This window comes from Vespula vulgaris, chromosome 2 (genome assembly GCF_905475345.1).
Source record: "Vespula vulgaris chromosome 2, iyVesVulg1.1, whole genome shotgun sequence".
Lineage (NCBI taxonomy): Eukaryota > Metazoa > Arthropoda > Insecta > Hymenoptera > Vespidae > Vespula > Vespula vulgaris.
In genome coordinates this window covers 7,330,891-7,346,109 of record NC_066587.1, presented here as the reverse complement: position 1 = coordinate 7,346,109, position 15,219 = coordinate 7,330,891, and the positions used below count along the sequence as shown (strand labels likewise).

The 15,219-nt window shown below is 35.0% G+C and overlaps 1 protein-coding gene and 1 long non-coding RNA gene across 8 annotated transcripts in view; one reads left to right on the top strand and one right to left on the bottom strand.

The window, feature by feature from the left end:
• Window positions 1-15,219, bottom strand: part of LOC127072629 (uncharacterized) — a 189,955-nt gene that overhangs the window by 36,603 nt on the left and 138,133 nt on the right. The window lies entirely within an intron of this gene.
• Window positions 7,614-15,219, top strand: part of LOC127072602 (disintegrin and metalloproteinase domain-containing protein 10-like) — a 144,219-nt gene continuing 136,613 nt past the window's right edge. The window contains exon 1 of the mRNA XM_051013129.1: window positions 7,614-8,112. The gene's annotated coding sequence lies outside the window, so the exon portion shown is untranslated. The remainder of the gene's footprint in view (window positions 8,113-15,219) is intronic.

Sequence of the window (15,219 nt, the reverse complement as noted above, 5' to 3'; positions counted from 1 at the left end):
CGTCAAGTCTTATTTTTCCTATCTTTCTTTCTTTCTTTTCGATAATACATAATGCATATCCACTTAGTCATTTTAATTTTCATAATAATAAAAGAAAATACAAGGACCGGTTGAACGAGTACGGGTCAACGGGTAGATAATGACTGGAGTGTAGACTAATTACGGCATGTTAATTAACATCGTTCTAATGCGTACGCCAATTACGTGAAACAGTAGCGTACAACGTCAGGCTAGCTACCGCACCGTTTTCTACGTCAGGAGTGCGTTTAATTAACGTTGCGTAGGTAATAAAGCGAATAATGTAATAAATGACAGAGCGAATGAATGAGTCTACGAAAGAGAGAGAGAGAGAGAGAGACAGAAATAGGGAGACAGAAACAGAGACAGAGACAGAAACAGAGACAGAAACGAAGACAGAAACAGAGACAGCAATAGAGACAGAAATAGAGACAGAAATAGAGACAGGAAAGACAGAAGAGAGAGAGAGAGAGAGAGAGAGATAGAGAGAGAGTTGTCGGTTAATCAAAATCAAAGTTCGTGTTCGAAAGTTTCCGAACTTTCGTCGTCCGTCCATTCGTAGATCTCTCAGCAGAAAATCATAAAACGAGGCCTCCTCTTAACGATCTCAGTCCCTCTACCACCCCTCCAAGAGTCTTTCGAACAAGTAAACTGTCTCGGTGCTCTTAAAACATAATATATCACCGGTGCGAAACTTAACTGAGAAATTTCAATTCATTAATCTTCGGAGTTTCTACGAGACGAAGCTTCGTCTCGTACGATCTTCTCCTGCTGTTAGCGTAGTATATACACTCCCTATTATTATACCTTTTTAAGGACAAACGTAAGCTCTCTATCTCTATCTCTCTCTCTCTCTCTCTTTCTCCTTCTCTCTTTCTCTATCACTCGATCTTTTACGGCCTAAATCGTAGTCAAGTAAGCCGTATTAAACGATCGTTTAAACGTTAAATCGTCGCTTCCATTCCGCGTCCCTCATCGTAGTACTTAGGTACTATACTCGGCAATAAAATGTCGACTCTTTCTTCTCAATTCTCTTCACCTTTTCTTCTTCTTCTATTCCTTCTTCTTCTTCTTCTTCTTCTTCTTCTATTCCTTCAAAGAGAGAGAGAGAGAGAGAGAGAGAGAGAGAGAGAGAGACTTAGTCTCAAGAATGGCCTTAACTTCAGGTCGAACAAATTCCCTACGGGCTAAATTCTCTCTCACTCTTTCCTTTCCTCCTTTTCTTTTCCTTCGATCTATCTATCTATCTATCTATCTACCTATCTATCTATCTATCTCTCTCTCTCTCTTTCTTTATCTTTCTTTCTCTTTCTCTATCTTTCTTTAACACACATATATACACTACTCCTTTCTATCATTCCTTTTCACTGGCACCACTTTTACTCTAGCTCGAAATGAACCTACAGACATCGCTTCTTTTTACGATCTCCTAGCACGCCCTTCTGCTTCCTTCATACACAGCTAGTACTATCTCCTCCCCTTCTATTTCTCTCTCCTTCTCTCTCTCTCTCTCTCTCTCTCTCTCTCTCTCTCTCCTTCTATCCTTTTCATCACCCCCTACCGTGTACGATATTGCAGCACGTCGAATTGCTTTCGAGCGGAAAGATGGTTAAGAATGCGAATAGGAAAGCTCCGACGAGCACGACGACAACGACGCCGACGGAAATTAATTTTCATCCTTCGAGGACGGACGCTCGTCTCCGGGCAATACACATATATACACTAACATCCGCACGCACACACAGTGGAATACACTCCAAGTTATATACATTTATATTATACTAGCCTCTATTCTATTGAGAAAGTGTTCCGAGTAGAAAAGGAAACGAACGTGGCTTTCGAGACATACTTATACATGCATACACACATCTATATATATATATATATATATATATATATATATATTTATGTATGTATATATATGTGTGTATATGTACGCTGTGTTTATATATATGTGTATATATATATATGTACGTATGTATGCATATGTACGTTGCATATATGTATGTATGTATGTATGTATGTATGTATGTATGTATATATGTATGTATGTATGTATGTATGTATGTATGTATGTATGTATGTATATATGTATGTATGTATGTATGTATGTATGTATGTATGTATGTATGTATGTATGTATGTATGTATGTATGTATGTATGTATGTATGTATGTATGTATGTATGTATGTATGTATGTATGTATGTAAATATACAGAGATATACGTACTTATGTTGCACTCACACACAAACTTCGACTACGAATTCCTTCTTTACGTGCAATCACCGTTGTGACACGAGCTTTCCAAAGGGTTTATAAAGTATTTCCTTCGATAGTATAGCAGATAGAAACTTCTTTTATCCGTCTGCGCACGTCTCCCCATTCTATCCACATGCGTTCACGCAAATCTTCCTTTTCTTCTTTTTCTTTGTTTGTTTTTCCTTTTTTCGGAAGCAAAAAGAAATTAATAGGACGAACACGCATCGAAGAAATATGTTTTCATTTACGAAAGATAGCGATATAAACGAGTTTAAAATCGTAATAAATGTTGAACGAAGCTAAATACTTACGTATAAATTTGTTATATTCGATAGTATAGATTTCTGTCGTCGTTTACGATGTTATTAAAATATAATTATATATAACGCAAATAATATCGGAAGTCTTATTACGAAGATATTATTTGAACGATATCACTATATATATATATATATTTTTAATGGATTTGTAATTTATATTTATAAATAGTTAATTTATGTTTTTCTTTATTTCTTTATTATAAATTATATAAATTACGTTCGTATTAATTTAGATTTATCTACGCGTAATAAATATTTATCCACACACACACACATATATATATATATATATATATATATATATATATTACTTGTAAATAAATTTCTAGTTAGAATAGTTTATATATTTATATTTACATTATAATAATATATCGCAATTAACAAGCTATATATTAATAATTTTAACCAATGAATTCTTAACAAGAGATTCGATAGAGTAAAAAATTGGAAAGCGAGTTTCGACAGACTCGATGTTCTCTGGACGAAACAACACAAGCGACTGAAGCATCGTAACTAGTGTGAGTTCGTCTCGAGGTTGAGTGGTCTGATATTTGTTTTGTGTTTACGTTGCCGGCTTAGGATTCGTTATTACACTTTCACAGCTACGCTTGAAATCGTGGTAATTCCTTTTATTTCTTATAGACTTTAGACGCGTGCTTGTAAATAATTAATCAATCGAATATCTTCCATGGATATTTCGTTTACTCTTTCCTCTCTATTCAATTTATTTTATATACAACGAAATAAAACAAAACAATTTCGTTTAAATCCTATAAACAAAGATTACGCGTTAAGCGAAGTCGAACGATACATATTTTTCCTTTTCACTTCTTTTTATACGATTATTTAAATCGTCATTTACCTCGAAAAAAAAAGAAAACAAAAACAAAAACAAAAAAAAAAGAAAAGAAAAGATAGAGAAAAAGAAAAAACCGGACGACATTGTTTTTCTTCCTCTTCTTCTCCTTCTCTTTTTTCATTTGATTTATCTAACTTTCCCCAAAGCGATGCATCATAAAACTTTCCCATTCCTTTTCTATACTTTCTTTTCTCTTTCCTTGTTTCTTTTTCTCCTTTCTATTTTCCTCTTCCCCCTCTCTCTCTCTCTCTTTTTTTTTTCACGAAATCTAAGCTTCGCTCGAACGAAGGAGAGTTCCCGATAGAAACAATCGTATTCTCATCGAGCAAAGATAAGTCGAAGTTCAACGGCAAGTTTTCGACTGTGACTAATCGTTCCAGCCGCGAGGAATAATTTTCTTAAGGAGGACGAAGGGTTGAGAGAAAAGGGCAGAGGATGGAAGAATGGAGCTAAGGGAAACCAGTTACTTTCAGCCGTTAGCGAAAACGGCACGTGACGATCTTCTCTCGCGTTATTACCGTGCTAGAGAAGATAAGGGACGAATAATGCTCGTGGGCGTATATATATATATATATATGTGCGTACGTGTGTGTGTTTGTATGTGTTTGTATGTATGAGAGAGAGAGAGAGAGAGAGAGAGAGAAGAGACTAGCTTCTTCGCGAACAGAAGGGAAGAAGTTACTCCATTTATTGTGACATATCGTTGGAAAGTTCGACCAACGGAATACGTTCGCGGAGGCTTAAGCTCGCTCGAGAAGCATGGCTTGGTGAATTATTGGTCCAGGAAATCGACTGTACCACTTTCTCTCTCTCTCTCTCTCTCTCTTTCTCTTTCTCTCTCTAACTGCACCGAACCTGCAAATCGAGAATTACCATCTTCACCGTAAATTCTCATCCTAATTCTCCTTACTCTCCCTCTCTCTCTTTCTCTCTCTCTCTCTCTCTGTCTCTTTTAAATCAACTTAACGGATCAAAATCGATTTCCAAGAAATTTAGTTCATTACATGGTAAAACTCGTGTATAAATAAATAGATAAATCTATAGATTAATATACAGGTATATTTATATATATGTGTGTGTGTGTATGTATATACGTAGAAAGTTTAACGTTTCTTGTTGCTAACGTTTAATCGACTCGAACGGAAAAAACATTGTTTCGATTAGTTAAGTTTCATTCTTCCCGCTCGCAGACATATATCTCATTTGGAACTTTAAAACGAAAATGCGGACAACGTTATTAATAATTCTTTTAAAAACTTTCACCTAGCTTGCTTGCTTGCTTGCTTGCTTGCTTGCTTGCTTGCTTGCTTGCTGTTGTGGTTGGTCTTGTTCCTTTCTATTTTTTCTTCTTCTTCTTCTTCTCCTTCTTCTTTTTCTTTCTTTTTCTTTGTATTCTCTCCCTCTCTCTCTCTCTCTCTCTCTCTCTTTTTTTCTTCCTTTACTTCCAAGATGAAAAATTCTTTTAACATATTTCAATGTATTTTCAAACACATTTGTCGAAACTTCTTCGAGTAATACAGATTCATATACACGTTGACTTTACTTAAAAACGATTACGATTATCATTAAACTATACCTATTCGAAAGATGATATATAGTTATATATATTGCGTTTTTAAAGATACATAGAGTTTATATACGTCGTCGAAACATTTGACGGTCAGATATAAATAGCCCGTATCGAGTATCGTAAACCCTATGTCAACGTCGAGGTTGTCAGCGATACATTTGCGTCCATGGCGAAAACGTTATTTCACAAGCGTACACGAAAGCGAAAAAAGTTAAAGCCTCTGTTTAGTTCCTGGTAAATGTAATTCTCGCGGGACGCCATACCGAGAATACTCCTACTACTTCCGTTAGTATTTCATTTTGCTCATCTTTCTTCTCCGACGTTACCTCGAGAAAACAAACAAAAATGAAAGGGAGAAAGAAAATGAAAATAATAATAATAAAAAAAAAAAAGAGAGAGAGAGAGAGAAGAAAAGAAGCAAGAACACAACTCAAGTATAAAGATCACCGATCACGACCGAGAAAATTCGTGAGAACGAAGGAAAAAAACAATTGTGTAATTTGTGCAGTTTCTGACGTTACCTTGTGACGTGTTCTTACCTTGGAATAAATATATGTATCCATTTACCTACTTTCTTTATTCGTTCTCGCGTAAAACGAGAGAGAGAGAGAGAGAGAGAAAGGAAAGTCACAATTTTTAGGAAAAATTCATAACGCAAGAAATCTGATTTCACGGAGCGATTAAGCAAGTACGGAAGCGTCGTGGCGTTAAGCAGATTTCACGCGATGTTCCTTTATTATACGATGTTACAACACGAAGGTAAATGTTGAGAAAATATTACAAACGTTTCTACCATCTTTTAATAATCGTTCGTTCTAATCGATGATTCGTATCTTTAATGTTGAACTTTAAGATCAATATTTTCAATTAAATTTTCATATTCTCGCACGGTAAATTTACAATAATTGGTCGTTAATGTTAATAGTTTGTTATTAATTTTTGAAATACGTTCTCTCTTTCTCTCTTTTGCTCTCTGCTTCGTTGTCAGATACTTGATTGACAAATAATGAGAACGTCCGATGAAATTTTACGGAAAATCGCAGCTAACGAGCACCTCAACTTCCTTCCAGACTCACTCTCGAGAACGTCCGAAACGAAATTTGATTGTACTTCTACTTCGTACTTCGAACGAGATCGACAACGTGCGCGAAATCGACGAAAGGTACGCCGAACGAGAGTACTTGCTACTTCGTGAAATGAAAAATTTCGTCTGTGTTTCTGTGTGCGAGTTGAAATCATTTTATTGCCACTTCCGTGCGCTTTTCCCCGGATATTAGAAGGAAACGTGTGTGTGTGTGTATGTGTATATATATTTTCTATATATATATTTTATATATATATATGTAGAAATATATAGAATTGCGTACGTGATACTTGTATTTCTCAGAAGAGATAGGAAAAAGCTGATCGTGTGAAGCTACCTTCTCTCGTTTATTGACGAAAGAATAAAGAAAAAAGAATACACAGAGATAAAACAAAAAAGAAAAAAAACGAAAGGAACGAAAACGAAGCCTATTAGACCGTTCTTTTTTAATGCTCATACGAGAAAACGATCCAGTAACAAGACTCATTATAAGTGACAGTGAAAGATGGCGTCGATAAAAACGTAACATATAATAGACGTCGAACTAGTATGGGAAAAATCTGCCAATGAAACAAAAAAAGATGGAGAAGGAAAAGAAAAAAGCAAAAAAAGAAAGAAAGAAATATAAAGAAAAAAAAAAGAAGAAAGAAAAAAACAAAGAGAAAAATTCTCGCTAGAAGTTTACTTGGGAATACATAAAAAACGGACTTAAATAAAAACTTCAATTTTATCCATCTTCTCTCGTTCTTATTACTTGTCATCGGTAACGTTACCATCACCCTCAGCATATTCCCTTATTAACCTACTATTGTTTTACCAAACAATCAATATTTCCTAGAAAAATCCGAGAGAAGAATATCACGGGAAAGAATTCACCGAAGTCTTTCTTTCTCTCTTTTAAAAACGAAACTCTCTTTTTCTTCCACGCATACACACACACACACAAATACATATATACAACATACACAAAGAATGTATCTGTGATCTGTATCTTAGAAATATAATGTTAATGTCAAATAGAATATAATATTGTATAATAGAAATATAATATTAATATCATTAGAAATGTAATGTTAGAAATATAATGTCAAAGGCATATACATCCACACACACACACACACACACACACACACATATATATATATATTTATAATATTCTAACAAAATTACAAAATCGGCTGCTTAACAGTACATAGGAAAAGCTACTGGTAAGGGTTGATGGTAGTAGTCGCGATGGGGATGATGGTGGCGCTCTTCCGTCTACCTTCTACGAAGGGGTTGAAGAGCGAGTAGTGGTAGGTAGTACGAGAAGGGTGAACCAGTGATGGTGGGTGCGAGGAGAGACGCTTCGTCGGGTTTGTTGCATACCACTGGCACCCACACCAATACTCACCCTTCTCACCCCTCTTACACCCTCGATGGTAGGCGCCACTACCGCCACCATACTCCTTCAGGGTTGATTTCAAAGCGTAGCATCGCACAGCCTTCAGTGCGCCGAGCGCGCTCCGAGCGAATAGACGTGTGTGTTCTCGAAAACTTGAAAAGCTTTCCTTATCTCTTTCGAAAGCTTTTTCGAAAGCTCGCGTGAACTTAACTTTTCCACGTGACGCGTGACTCGGTGTTCTCGCGATTATTATGATCATTTTCTCGCGTTCTCTCTTGCCCTCCTCTTCTTTCGTCGAGTTTTTTTTCTTCTTTTATTTTACATGAACGCGACACGAGAACAATTGAGATAGAGATAGATAGAGAGTGTCCTTTTATTTTCATTAAAAAAAAAAAAAAAAAAAGAGAAAAGAAAGAAAAAGAATATTTATTTCGCGTCTTCTTTTCTTTATTCTGGTATTATCTCGTTCATCGAGAATCTTAAAAACACGAAGATGTAACGATAACGATGTCTTTTGTGATCGTGAGAGAAGAGTATATTCTTTGTGACGTTACTTTCTCGATTCATCGAGAGAAATAGACAGACAATCGAGGTGTTAGATCCTTCGTCCACTTTCGTGAGTACCAATGCGAATATACGATTCAAAATTCGTCCCGTTTTGTCTCGTATTCTTTCGAGGAAAAAAAAAAAGAAAAGAAAGAAAAAAAGAAACAAGATAGAAAAAAGAAAGAACAATGAAGAAAAAAATGCGTGTCGTCGACGTTCGTTGTATTATCGTTTCTTCCCTTTGAAAGTTATTGCAGAAAATCGAAGGTTGCGTGTGAGAATGGTTTGTTAAATGTGAGAAACGTGAAAATCATTTTATCAAAGCTCATCGTTAGAAAAATAAAAAAGAGAAGAAAAAAGAAAAGAAAGAAAAGAAAAGAAAGAAAGAAAGAAAGAAAGAAAAAGAAATTCGATAAAGTTTCCCGCCCTCTTTCATCCCCTTCGTGATTCTTTCCTTTTATTATCATTAATCTTTGATAATCGTGAATAAAAACTAACGCGTTTACGAGCGAAGCTATTTCGCTATTTCAGATATAAATCGTTCCTTCGCGTTCGCGTTTAATATCGAGCGAGTTCTAAACGAGATACGACGTGGAAATTGTCCACGATAACTCGCCACGCCGTAATTCCTGGGATAACGAGAGTTGACTCGCGGTTCGCAAAAAACGAAAGAATAAAAAAGAAAGGGAGGAAAAAAAGAAAAGAAAAAAAAAAGAAAGAAAGAAAGAAAGAAAGACAGAAAGAAAGAAAGAAAGAAAGAAAGAAAGAAAGAAAGAAAGAAAGAACAAACTTGATCGATAATCTCGCGTGATCTTTGACGAAAGTCTAACGCAAACAAACAGGCACGTATGCACGCAGTCACGCACGCACGCACGCACGCAAGAAATTGAAGAAGATTGTACGATGAAAATATCGACGTTCTCTCTTTCTTTCTCTCTCTCTCTCTCTCTCTCTCTTTTTCACTGGTTATCTCGCGTGTGCTCGTTAGCTCCTAATTTCGATTTGCTATATATTTTTCATCGCAAAGTTGACTATTCGTTCTCCAAAAGCGACTCTCATCGATCACTTTGAAAATGACGTCCGAAGTTGAGCTGAATACGTCAACTGGAGGTACATAAAGACTGAGAAGGACAAAGAGAAAGAGACAAAGTGAGAGTGAGAAAGAAGAAAAGAGAGAGAGAGATATATATAGAGAGTAGGTCAACACGCGATAGAAAATCACGCCGAGGCTTGATGTCCCAAGTTAATATCTTATTCAAGGGAAATAGGCGAAGCCAGACTATGTAGTTCTCTCTTTCTATCTCTCTCTTTCTTCGTCGTCCATCGTCGTCGTTCAAAGTTGTTTCTCATTTTTGTTATCGGCCGAAAGGGTTCTCCCTCGTCGATCATCTTCAAAGTCACGTGCTTAACCTGTCGCGTGTCTTTAAACGTCGTCTCTCCTATGCGATGCAGCTGTCTCGAAGAAGAGCTTTCATTTCGGTCGAATTCTAACACGCGAGTATACTATCGCGTTGATATGTGACTTTGTTCTCGAAACGTTTAAAATAATAATAAATGATCGTGTTTATATACGCAATCTATCAAATATATATATATTTATATATATGTCGAATATATATAAACGAGTTTCTCTTTTTTTCTTTCTATCTTTCTTTCTTTCTTTCTTTCTCTCTCTCTCTTTTTTTTTATTTTTGAAGATAGCTTTCTTTCAAGATGAAAAACGTGAATATATATCTATATATCTTTTGCTTCTCTAGAGATCGATCTACTTTCCTCTTCTTTTCATTCTTCTATCTTATTCTTGTTTATTCAGTATAGCTCGTAACTACACGAGAGAGGTCCGAAATTTTCTCGGATGACGTGACTTTCGTAAGCGCCCGCTCGAGAGAGGTGGAGCCAACAGGTGGACGTAGAGTCGGCCCATTAAAACCCACCGTCCTTGTAAACGGCGCGCTATCGACGATATTGTTATCGAATCGTCGAATTAGTGCCTACGTTATAACCCTTGTACGACGAACGACACAAATCCATTTCGATTATCTCGCTATTCGAATATCTTCCTTCTAATACATAATAGAACAAAAGTCAATGATTGAAAAACTTGCGATTGTTCCTACCTTCTTATTCCCAAAATACGAACGAAACTTTACTACTAACAAGTAACTACTCGAGTTTACTACTAACGTTTCAATCGGATTATTTGAAACTCGAATCACGAAATGTTTGCTTCGAATTATAAATTTCTATCAAAAACAACAAAAAAAAAAAAGAAAAAAGAAAAAAAGAACAAAGAGAGAAAGAAAGAAGAGGAAGAGAAAAGGTAAAAAAAAAAGAAAAAGAAGAAAAAAAAAGAATCTACGAATAATATATACCCTCTGATGAAACTGTTTTGAGATTTTAGATTTAAAGTTACCACCCCCTTTGGAATATACATAGCGTGTAGGAGGAACAGAAGACAAGGCAATTGGTCGCCTGAAGTCGTGGAATCAAATCGGCCTACCGGTCACGTACGAACAGACAACATTCATTTAAAATCTACACTCGTTCTCTCTCAAACAACGATACAAAATTCTGGTCTCTTCTCTCCCCTAATTGAATCCGTTGCGGGCGATACGCGAGACCACTAACCTCTAACAGTAGTAGTTCTTTCTCCACCACTTTCTTCTCTTTCTTCTTCACCACGAACTCTCCTCGAGTTCCGTTCGGTTCTCTCACGAAATACAACCATACGTATATATATATATATACATACACACGAATACACGCATATACACGTACAGATAAACTCAGTTCTCAGGAGTTTATTTTCCATCCGGTTCGCTTCACGACAAGACAGAGACGATGTCTTCTTCCTACAGGTGGCCGTATCTCTCTTGAGCATGCTTTCTTCGAATAACTTCTCAAACCTTTTATATTTGCCTTGTTGCCTTCTTTGATAACGAAGAAAAAGAAGAGAAAGAAGAAAGAAAGAAAAAAGGGGATATAGAAGATAGAGAATAAAAATATCGAGCGGTCTTTATCAATGTTCGTTTACGACGTTATTACTAATATATTGTTTATTAATTATTTTTCTTCAACGTGTTTTATATGAATAACTTTTCATAATGTATTTCTAATCTTTTTTTTTATAACGAAGAAAACGAAGAGAAGAGTATGTAGGGAGGGAAAAAGTATTGAATGGTTATATATACTCTTCATTTCTGATGATGTTATTATTATTATTATTGTTGTTGTTGTTGTTGTTATTATTAATTTCTTTTGAATAAGTTTTCTTTGCATAACTTTTTAACTTTTTTTTCGTATTTGCTTTGCTATCTTCTTTAATAACAAAGAAAAGGAAGCGAAAATATATAGAGAAAAAAACTTTAAATGGACGTGTTCCGTCTCCGTCTTTGATATTATTATTATTTATTATTAATAATATTATTATTATTATCATTATCATTATTATTATGTTAACAATTTCTCTTAAGCATGTTTTTTTCTTTTTTGGATAATTTCCCAAGTCTTTTATATTTCTTGCATTTTCTGATAACAAAGAAAACAACGAAAAAGATATATATATATATATATATATATATATATATATATATATATATATATATATAGAGAGAGAGAGAGAGAGAGAGAGAGAGAGAGAGAGAGAGAGGAAAACAGTATTAAACGATTGTGTTCGGTTTTCGTCACTGATATTATTACTATTATTAAAAATCTCTCTTAGATAAATACACATAAAAGAAAAATATAAAATGTTCGTGTTAACTATTCCTAACAGATACGATCATTTTACTACTATTAATAATTTTTATTGCAACATACACTCCATAACAACTGGCAATAGTTAAAAGCAACTTTTACTCGCTATTTTATATCCTTTCAAACTGCCCACTTATTACTCACATCTATTTCAACCTAACATTCACCCATTCTAAACTTCCACGTTCTTTCTTTTTATCTTCGCTTACAATCCTTTCATGACTCTAATAATATAATTCAAACACGAGCTTGAACGCGTATGAAAAAATCGAAAAACGATCTTTTATTATACTTTTCCCGTAGTTACCAACGAGGTTTGGTCATTTCAAAAAAAGAAAAAAAAAAAAAAAAAAAAAAGAAAACAACAACACCAACAACAAAAAAAGCAAAAAAAGAAAGAAAAAGAAGAGAAAAAAAATTGAAAAAAAAAAAAAAGAGGAAATACCTGAAAATCCGAGTCGATGTGAAAGAGAGACAGAGACAGAGACAGAGACAGAGACAGAGACAGAGAGAGAGAGAGAGAGAGAGAGAGAGAGAGAGAGAGAGAGAGAGAAAAGAAAATAGACACGAAGATAAAGAAGAAAAAACAAGGAAAAGTAATAAAAAGGCAATCCGTGGGCAGGGAGAGGCACGCGCGATTCGCGTGGCAGGCTTTCGACACCGTTGGATTTTCGCTACTGTAAGCGACTGCAATTTTGTCCTACCTCTTTCTCTCTTTCTCCCTTTATCTCCATCTCTTTCGGCACATGCAAAACGGTGCAAATACGGGGCGTACAGTCGAACAGCAGGGTTTATTACGTCGTCGTTTATACGCGATGTGCGTTCGCCGGAAGAGAGCTTTGCGATGGCCGAATACAACGGGGCTATGTGTTTTTCTCTTTGCTTTTCGGTTGTAGTATCACCGAGAGAGAAACAGAAAGAGAGAGAGAGAGAGAGAGAGAGAGAGAGAGAGGGAGAGAGAGAGCCTAACTCGTTACATGCAATTTCATCGGTCCTTTTCAATCGTTTTAAACGAGCTATTATTTCAACGTTCCGTTTAATTTCTTCGATTTTAACTTCTTTTTTTTTGTTAAAAAAAAAAAAAGGGAAAAAAAAATTACAAAAGAAAAAATCATTGGCTTTACGAACGATTCAAATTGTCCATTGATATTTTTTTATTTTTGTATTTTTGTATTTTTTTATTTTGTTTTGCTACCTTTTTCAAAAAGTCGATAATCGTCTCCATCAACCTCTTTGAAAATGTTCTCACACAAGCGCACCCATCCACACACACGTACATAATATCGAATTGATTAATTCGTATATCAATCAATATCGTGTTCGTGAAGCATTCAACGATAAAGCAACTTCGTCAGCCTCGTTAGATTTAAAGAGCCGTATAATCGTATTTCGAGTCGAATTCACAATTTCGCGTGCCGAACGATAAGTATATGATACAGGTAATTCCGGGGATTTAAGAGAATTATTGTATTTTTCTTTTCTCTTTCTCTCTCTCTCTCTCTCTCTTTTCCTTTTTATTTCTCTTTTTCCTTTTTTTTTAAATATATATATATATATAAATTTTTTTAATTTTCTTTTTTCTCTCTCTTTCTAAACGAATATCATGACACAACAAAAATCTATCCTTTTATATTACGTTTATGAAAGTTTTTAATATGAAAAATTAATCGCCAAGGGCAAAGGATATATTTATTATATAATACATTGCGTTTTATGAGAAATATAAATTCTCACTTTACGAATTCATATTTTACGAGAGAAGGATCGGAAAGAATTAATTCGTAAAGATAGGAAGTACTCTACTGTATCCACGAACGTATTACCAAGAGGTGTCTGTTATGATGCAGTCGCTCGACTATACGTAGCTCGTAATAAACGAATGGGAGAATAACGATGAAATTGTCAAATTTGCATAGGCGATCAATAAAAGCATCCCATGCTCAACTGACACACACATATACACAAATACACACACACAGAAAGAGAAAGAGAGAGAGAGAGAGAGAGAGAGAGGCCCAACTTTGGTCCAAACTTTTAATGGAGACGAGTGTAACATCGAAGATAAACTAACAATGATTTTACCGTGTAATAACTCGTACATGTTTTACACATATTTTCGAAAGCTTTCTAAATTATTTTCTTTATTTAATTTAATTATTATTACATATACATATATTTTTTAAATTAATTATCTAACGTCGTGATTCTTCTCTATGATTATTAATAATAAACAATTCAATTACACGGTTAAAAAATATAAAAAAAAAAAAAACAATAATAAAAAGAAAGAAAGACAAAATCGAAAGGACGTCGCGATCGGAGAAATAATCGTAAAAAAAAAAAAAAAGAAAAAAAAGAAAGAAAAGAAATGATTGAAAATGTTAATCGATAAAATGATAAACGATTAATGTTTGTACTATCTCTTATCGAAACTATGCATAATAATTGATATTTACGATGAGCGTGTAACGTGCATTAAAATGTCGGAATAATCGACAAGAAAATAATCGAGATAACGAACGTCACCCCTCGAAAATTCCTAATTAATAAAAATGAATACAAGCGAGTAAGCAGGGCTCGTATTAATTGGAGACCCGAGAGATACGAGAAGGTTATACGTAATCGGTGTTCGTAGATTACGGGCTCGCGTCGTTTAACGGACGACGGTTAGAACGGTACTGCAGAGAGGTGAAGGGAATTGTTGGTCGGTCGTGTACGTTGATATCGTTATTCGATGGAGAATTATCGGAAAGAGGGCTTTTGTTACACAACGAGAGCCAACGTTGCTGTGCCTAATTTGCATAACGGAGATATTAATTAGCTCGAGGGACGATGCTCACGAACAACGCAAGCATGATAAATAAAGCTCTCTCTCTCTCTCTCTCTTATTCTCTTTCCCTCTCTTTCTCTCTGTCTCTCTATCTCTATCTTTGTCCCTTGCGTACAGATACCAAACAAGGATACAAATCGGCAGATCGCAAATATTTTTCTACGTTTAACCTACAAAAGAAAATAAAATCGTACGAAGAATTTGTTTCTACTGTTTATATAACTGCTGGTAACCGGTAAAATCATATAAACATTACGAATTCGAAGAACGAATTCGATCTTCGATTAGACGAGACGCGTGGCATCGAAGAAGTACGATTTCTTTCTCTTTTCTTGTTTCGTTTTGTTTCGTTTATAAAATTGTATTCTTTCTTTTTATAAAATCGATAACGAGACAGAAAGAAGTTTCGATCTCTATTGCCTTTTTTCTATCGGTTTCGATTTTGAGTCATTCTTTATGTTTTCTTTTTTTCTTCTTCTTCTTTTTTTCATTCACAAGGACGCGATTACGCTTTCATCAAATTGCTTCGATGCCGAGCAAAACTCGTAGTTTTCAAGAAAATACGTACACCGTTGATTTTTCCAGCTGTAC